Below are 7,328 nucleotides of genomic sequence, written 5' to 3' on the forward strand. Positions count from 1 at the left end.
AAGCTTATTGCGTTGTTGCTTTGAGGTCGGATGGTAGAGTCTATATCCCTTGCTTTTCTAAACTGTATCCCACAAATATGCATTTAATTGCCTTATCATCAAGCTTATTGCTTTGTTGCTTAGGCATAAGAGCATAAGTAAGACAACCAAAAACACGCAAATGAGCCACAAAAGGCTTCCTGGCTTGCCAAGCCTAATAAGGAGTTTTAGACTGCAAGGCCTTAGTAAGACATTTTTTCAACACATAGTTTGTGCACATAGTTGCCTCTAACCAAAAACCATGAGGTAAATCTTGGGCCTTCACCATACATCGTGCCATCTCCCCCATGAGAGACTTGTTCTTTCTCTCAGTCCGCCACACCGTTTTGCTGAGGTGTGTATGGCATTGTACATTGATGCCTTATGCCTTTTTCAGCCATATATGCATGTAAAACTTTAGAAAGAGTAAATGCACCCCCATTTGCAGCAGTGAGCACAACTCTACCAACTCCTTTAACAGGATATGAGAAACCATTTGCACATGTGACGGTTCTTGCACTTGGGGACATATTCTAGAGATGAGAACAAATTTTTTTGTGAAGTAATGTGCTTACTAGCACCACTGTCAAAGTACCAAGCATCCGATTCTGCCACTTACATGCATACATCATAAACAGAAGGTTCATAAACGCAATGTACAGTCCATGCCCAATCATCTTGAGGAAAACTTACAGATTTCTTCTTTTCTGCACTTGATGCAGATGCATCAGCCACAACCATGCCTGATTCTTTATTTTTCTCCTTCTCTAGCCTTTTTTGCACTCATTTATGTAGTGCCCTGGTTTCCTGCAATAGTGACACTTGCCCTTCTTTTTAGGCTTATCACCTTCTTTTTTTGCATCCTTACCTGAGGATTTTGATTTTGGATTATAGACACCATGCAAAGAAGCTTTACCTTTGCCTTTCTGACTGTCAACAAAATCTTGGTCACCAACTCGCATAACAGATCTGTTTTGCCTAGACTGCTCTTCTTCAAGAGTACTGAAACCAACTTATCAAATGTAAGGGCATTTGGATTTCCCTTCATCCAGAGTTTAAGAGTAGAGATAAAACTCTGATAAGAATCCGGCAATGCATTGAGAACTGTGGGCACCAGTGTACTATCTGGATATATCTCATCCACACTAGCGAGCTGCTCCTTGAAATCTTTGATCTTGGTCAAGAAGCTATCCATTGAGTCTCCCTCATTCATGTGCTTAGGCTCCAACTGTTTGTGCAGATATGCAACACGTGCTTCATTGTGCACTTGGAATAATGCAGAAAGTGCATCCCATGCCTGTTTTGAAGTCTTATATGATCGAATATGAGGAATAATGCTTCGCTTCACAGAAAGTGCAAGCAATGCATGTGCTTGTGTATCTCTTCCATCCCATCTCGTTTGAGTAGTAGTGGGAGGTACGTGTGGTGCATGTGGAGAAGTCACATCTGTAATATCAGATTCTACTTCAGATGTACCTGCAACACCTAGTTGCACTGGTAGTTATGAAATAGGATGAGTTTCACTACCACTGACCACATTTGTTAACCCAATTCTAGGGTTAACAAGATCTACCACCATTATCTTACATCAAGGAGTCACAATAGATGAACCAAAGGGTCATACCTTTAAGATATGAAGCAATGGTGTCCAAAGCTACAACTTGGATGGGCGCCCGTAATGGTGTGATGGAGTATTTATGGTAATTTTTGCTTGAAGAGCGTGTGGTAGCAAGTTAGGATGAAGTCCTAAGTGATGTACTTCATGAATATATTATGAGAGTAGTCATTGTAATAGCATTAGGCCTCTTCTGAGCCTAAAGTGCTTGCTGTTTCTTACTAAAAGTTTAAGCCTCAATAAGCGAAAATTATCAACTTTGGAGAGACTTATCTAGCATAGTAGGTCTCACATCCTTCTTATTCTTGGAAGTTTGAATCTTGATAAGTTCTCCTTTCTAAGAAAATGATCAAATTTGGGGATACTTATCTAACTGGATGAATGGGAATTTAAGAGCTCATATAACTAAACTTGAACATGAAGAAGAGGAGAATGAGTCATGCCATAGTGTGTACTCTCCTTCTATACCCCCAAAAAAGGATAGCCAAAAGTGCCACTGGGATACTACTTTGAAAGCGAAACAATGAATGCTATGTTACTTCTTGTTTATAAAGAAAAAATGGTCTCCATAATCTTGGATGTTGGTGCTAGCACCAAAGGATTATTAGGAGGCTAGGGAAGCCCACCACTTGTGGGCATAAGCCTTATTAGGAGGCTAGGGAAGCCCACCACTTGTGGGCATAAGCCTTGTGGCTTGCCGATGGGAACACATCTAAATATTTGAACATCATATGGGGTGCAAAGATTAATACTTTACATCTTTACATCTTTACATCCTGTAGGATGCAAAGATTAATACCTTTAGTGGCAGTAAAAATATTTCTCAATTAAAGCATGTAAACTAAAAACCTTTGCTCATCTAAAAATTTGGTCCATCATTGCAGCATCTCATGACGTAAGGTTCACTTCACCTAAAAAAGGGAAAAAAGAAAAAAAATCAGCCCATGTAATCACTACTTGAGCATTCACAAGTACACTCTCTTTGAATTCTAAAACGGTCGAAGAAAATGTGGGAAGAGATGAGCGGCCCTCCATCTCACAAATGTGGTAGGAGTTCTGTTGATACTCCTAGCAAAGGTTGCAAAGGCTTTGCCTATTAAGACTTCTAGCAAAGACATCCAAAAAAACATTCCTCTCAACCACGAACTACCTGTTGTTGTAACTCCCAGGAGGAGAGGGAAGGACTAATGATTTATTGTAGAATCTACAAGTTTTCTACTGCATGCATTTTCATTAAAGTAGGTTTTATTGCATTTTTTTTTTGAACAAGTGTTTATGTTCATGCATGTCATGTGACAAGTACCTATGTCTCAATGGTACCCACCTCAAGTGTCAGTGGGGATAAAAAGTAGATCTTTTGCATGACCAAGGAGGAGTAGAATTCTATGTATGGTCTCAGTATGTCAGGGAAAAATCCATGCATCCTTGGAGATAAACACATCACTTCTGAGGATTGGCAGCAATTTTGACAAAGATTCCAAAGACGGGAAAATATAAAGTGTAAGAACGTGAAGACAGAGTTTCACCCCCCCCCAAGTTTTATAGGTTGTATGTGTAGGTGTATCAAGAACCTCGACTAACTTGGAAGTGTCATTGCATTTGCACGAGGATTTGTTATGAGCACTTAAAGGGCCTGTCACTCAACTAGGATTCATTTGCAGAGAGTATAATGATAAACATCATTGAGTCTAGCAACATAGAGACACAAAGATGGGCACATTTTCATGGCATTGTGGTTCCTTCAAGGCTTGGAGAAGAAGGGCCAACTCAGCATGTAAAAGTCAAAGAAAGCTCTCCTAGCTTTTTTAAGGGAGCTTTTTTCTCAGGTCAACTTGTAGCTTTGGTGTCAAATGATGTATTGTGGGAGGTTAAAAAGAGCCATTGATTGGCTATGCTTGTTAAAACCCTAAGATCTCTCTAGATAATTGTTATGCATGAACATGCATAAATCAGGCATAAACTCATCCACCCGACCACCCTCGAGCCCAAGGGATGCACACATGAATTATAAATGAAATACATCATACCTCTACCACCTTGATGTCCCATACCATCAAGAGGTATAACTCCAATCCAATAGCATATAGCTATAGTGTGAAATGGTAGGTGAGTAGTTATGATCCTCTACACAAGAGAGCATAACATAACCTAGCCTCAAGATAACATAATCTTAGCCTCCCTTGAGTGTGCCCCATGCCCCTATTATATAGGGGGGCCCTCAAGTGACTCTTGATTCTCCATTTCCCATGTGTGACCCTTGGATGCCTGACCCTAACCTTAACCCTTAAGGTTAGTCCTAACCCATGCTCCCATGCTCACAAGCCTAATGTGGGTTAGCCTCCTAGTATATGCACACATAATGTGCATATAACATACTTCCCCTCTCTCAAAACATTGCACTCTTGCAATGAAAAAAAGGAGAACTGCGCTGAACAATCTTAACCAACTCCCAAGTCGAATCCTCTATTTCCCTATCTTTCCACCTAGTTTTAACCTCAAGGATTAGTTAACTACAAAGTTTCCTTTCCCTGAATTCAAGTTCCTTATCAGGTTGATGTGGAACATAGGATAATTCTTCGACTTCAACGAGTTCTTGAGGAGTAACTATGTTATACTCACCTCTGAGTTTCCCTTTCAATCTATTGATATAAAAGACTGGATGAACTGTAACAATTGGAGGTAGTTTAAGTTTATACGTAATCGTGCCAATCCGATATATAAATCGAAATGGACCACAAATCGAAATGGACCACAATATCTAGGAGATAAATTCAAGCATTTTCCTATTGACAAAGTCTGACAATCTTTAGGAACATTAAAATAAACCAACGCTCCTGGTTCAAAAGACCAAGTTGAGCATCCTCTATCAGCATAGAACCGTGCCCTATCCTGAGCACTCCTAATAGAATCCCGGGCTTCGGTCAGCATTTCTTACATATCACGCAAGAAATCCCTCGATGCATCAAGCTCGACATCAATAGGTGACCTGGGTTGATACCCATACATAAGCATGAACGGACTAAAACCAATAGCCGTATTTTTAAAACTGTTATAGGCAAATTCCATCATTGGAAGATATTTTTTTCAATTTGATGTTTTTCTAGAAACATATGCACGAAGCATATACTCTCAATATGATTCATAGGCTCTTTTTGCCCATCAAACTACGGATGATCAAAGTATACTCAAAGTAATTTCCTCATTGTAAACCATTCAGAATAAAGTAATTTCCTCATTGTAAACCATTCAGAATAAAGTAGGAAAACATGGCATTATAACAGAAGGAACCAGGGATTCATCGGCACCCCTGACGTACCCACATCTGCACATGGAATAATCGACGTCCCGAGTTACCCATATCAACATAGAGAGTCATCAGCGTCTCAATGAGTCACATATGTCCATTTGTAAACCATTCGTAAACCATTAGGTTGATTGTATAAATCAATGAGTCACATATGTCCATTCGTAAACCATTAGGCTGATTGTATAAATCACCTAAAGTATGGAACTAGAGAAAGAAATGCCAACAAAGGAAAATTTCAAATTTCCTTAATCCGAACACGACAAGATAATTTTCCCTAACTTTCTAGGGCCTGAAAATATGATAATTTTGAAGTCCACCAAACCTATCTTATGGCATTCCAAACCTATATTTTTCCAGAAAATTTTTAGTGATTAAATTTGCCAAAATACCATTAATATTTTAAAAATACCAATTTCTAGGATTTCTAAAAATAATTTCTAGAATATTCCTTATTTTTCTTGAGAATCCCATCGTTCACGAAATTTCTAATTTCTCAAATCCAATGAAAATTTATAATTTTAATGGATTTTCTAAAATTTTGGGTCAAAAAATATATATTTTAAAGGAATTTGAATAGTCACGAGCACCCGAATGGACACACCACATGCTAAACACCAACCCCACATTTTCCAAAAATTTAAAATAACTTTTGTCTAATTTTTCACTAATTTTCAAGAATTTTTAAAAAATCTTTAATTTGTCCCAAACGCATTTAGAATACGAACGATCAAAAAATTTTAGAATCCCAATGGTTTTCTCGGAATACGGAAAGCCAAAAGTTTCAGGAAAATGAAAAGAAAAAAAAATCGGAACGTGAAAGGTCAAAAGTTTCTGGAATACAGAAGGTCAAAAGATTTTCCGGAATTCGGAAAGCCAAAAGGTTTCCCAGAAGATGAAAAGCCAAAAGGCACCAAGAAAAAATTCCCAGAAATTTTCAGAGAAATTTTTTTCCCCAGATTTCAAATTTTCTCTAATTTGTAAGCTTTGTCCAAGCTTTTTTTGAAACAATTTCAAAAGTTTTTTTGTAAATAAAAAACTCATTTTAAAAAACAAAAAAACAAATTTAATAAGCTTTAGTTAAAAGCTTATGTAATTTATTTATTTATTTTGGGGGGGGAGAATTTTCGCCCGGCGGCGGTGGGCTGCAGCACCCCCCCTGCGTGCGCCAAAAACCAAGAGATGGAGGTCTCTCCCTTCTCCCCTCTCTCCTCTCCTTCTTCTCCATTCCATTCTCTCTCCTCCCATCTCTTCTCTCTGTTAATCAGAGAGGTTAACTTTTAATTAACCTTTTTAATCATAATTATATCATAATTATGATTAATATTAATAAAAAATATTTTTTTAAGAGAGGTTTATACACGTGAGAGGAAAATTCAAAATTGAGAGATGAAGAGGATCCCACGCACACGAGAGAGCATTCCATGCATCAACATGCTGCCCCCTTTTGAATTTCAGCAAAAAATTGATAGAAATTTAATCGCATAACTTGCAAAAATATATTAAAAATTATTTTTAACCAAAAAAATGCTCAGTAATTTTCTAAAAAATAGAAAACATTTCCTAAAAATTCTAGAAATTTAGGGAATCCATTCTACCAAAATATATCCACAATAAAATATGTGGTATTTTTGTAAAAATTTTCATTAATGCTTATTTTAAACCACAAAAATTTGAAAAAAATAGCATTAAACTCACAGAATTCCCTCGCAGCATCGATTCGTCCATTGAATAGTAGTAACATGCATTCCAATCGCCATATCGATGATCCACGTTCAAATCATCAACACAAATCAACAAAATGACATGTTTATTAGTAAATATTAAAATTTACTTCAAAGAAAATGCCAAAAATTATAATAAAAAAGAAAAATCAACAACAATTAACTAGAGATTGCTCTGATACCACTGTTAAAACCCTAAGATCTCTCTAGATAAATGTTATGCATGAATATGCATAAATCAAGCATAAACTCATCCACCCGACCACCCCCGAGCCCAAGGGATGCACACATGAATTATAAATGAAATACATCATACCTCTACCTTGATGTCCCATACCATCAAGAGGTATAACTCCAATCCAATAGCATATAGCTATAGTGTGAAATGGTAGGTGAGTAGTTCTGATCCTCTACACAAGAGAGCATAACATAACCTAACCTCAAGCTAACATAATCTTAGCCTCCCTTGAGTGTGCCCCATGCCCCTATTATATAGGTGTGCCCTCAAGTGACTCTTGACTCTCCATTTCCCATGTGTGACCCTTGGATGTGTGACCCTTGGATGCTTGACCCTAACCTTAACCCTTAAGTTTAGTCCTAATCCATGCTCCCATGCTCATAACCTAATGTGGGTTAGCCTCCTAGTATATGCACACATAATGTGCAT

This window comes from Cibotium barometz, chromosome 44, assembly GCF_041138505.1.
Source record: "Cibotium barometz isolate CiBa-2024 chromosome 44, ASM4113850v1, whole genome shotgun sequence".
Taxonomy (NCBI): Eukaryota; Viridiplantae; Streptophyta; class Polypodiopsida; order Cyatheales; family Cibotiaceae; genus Cibotium; species Cibotium barometz.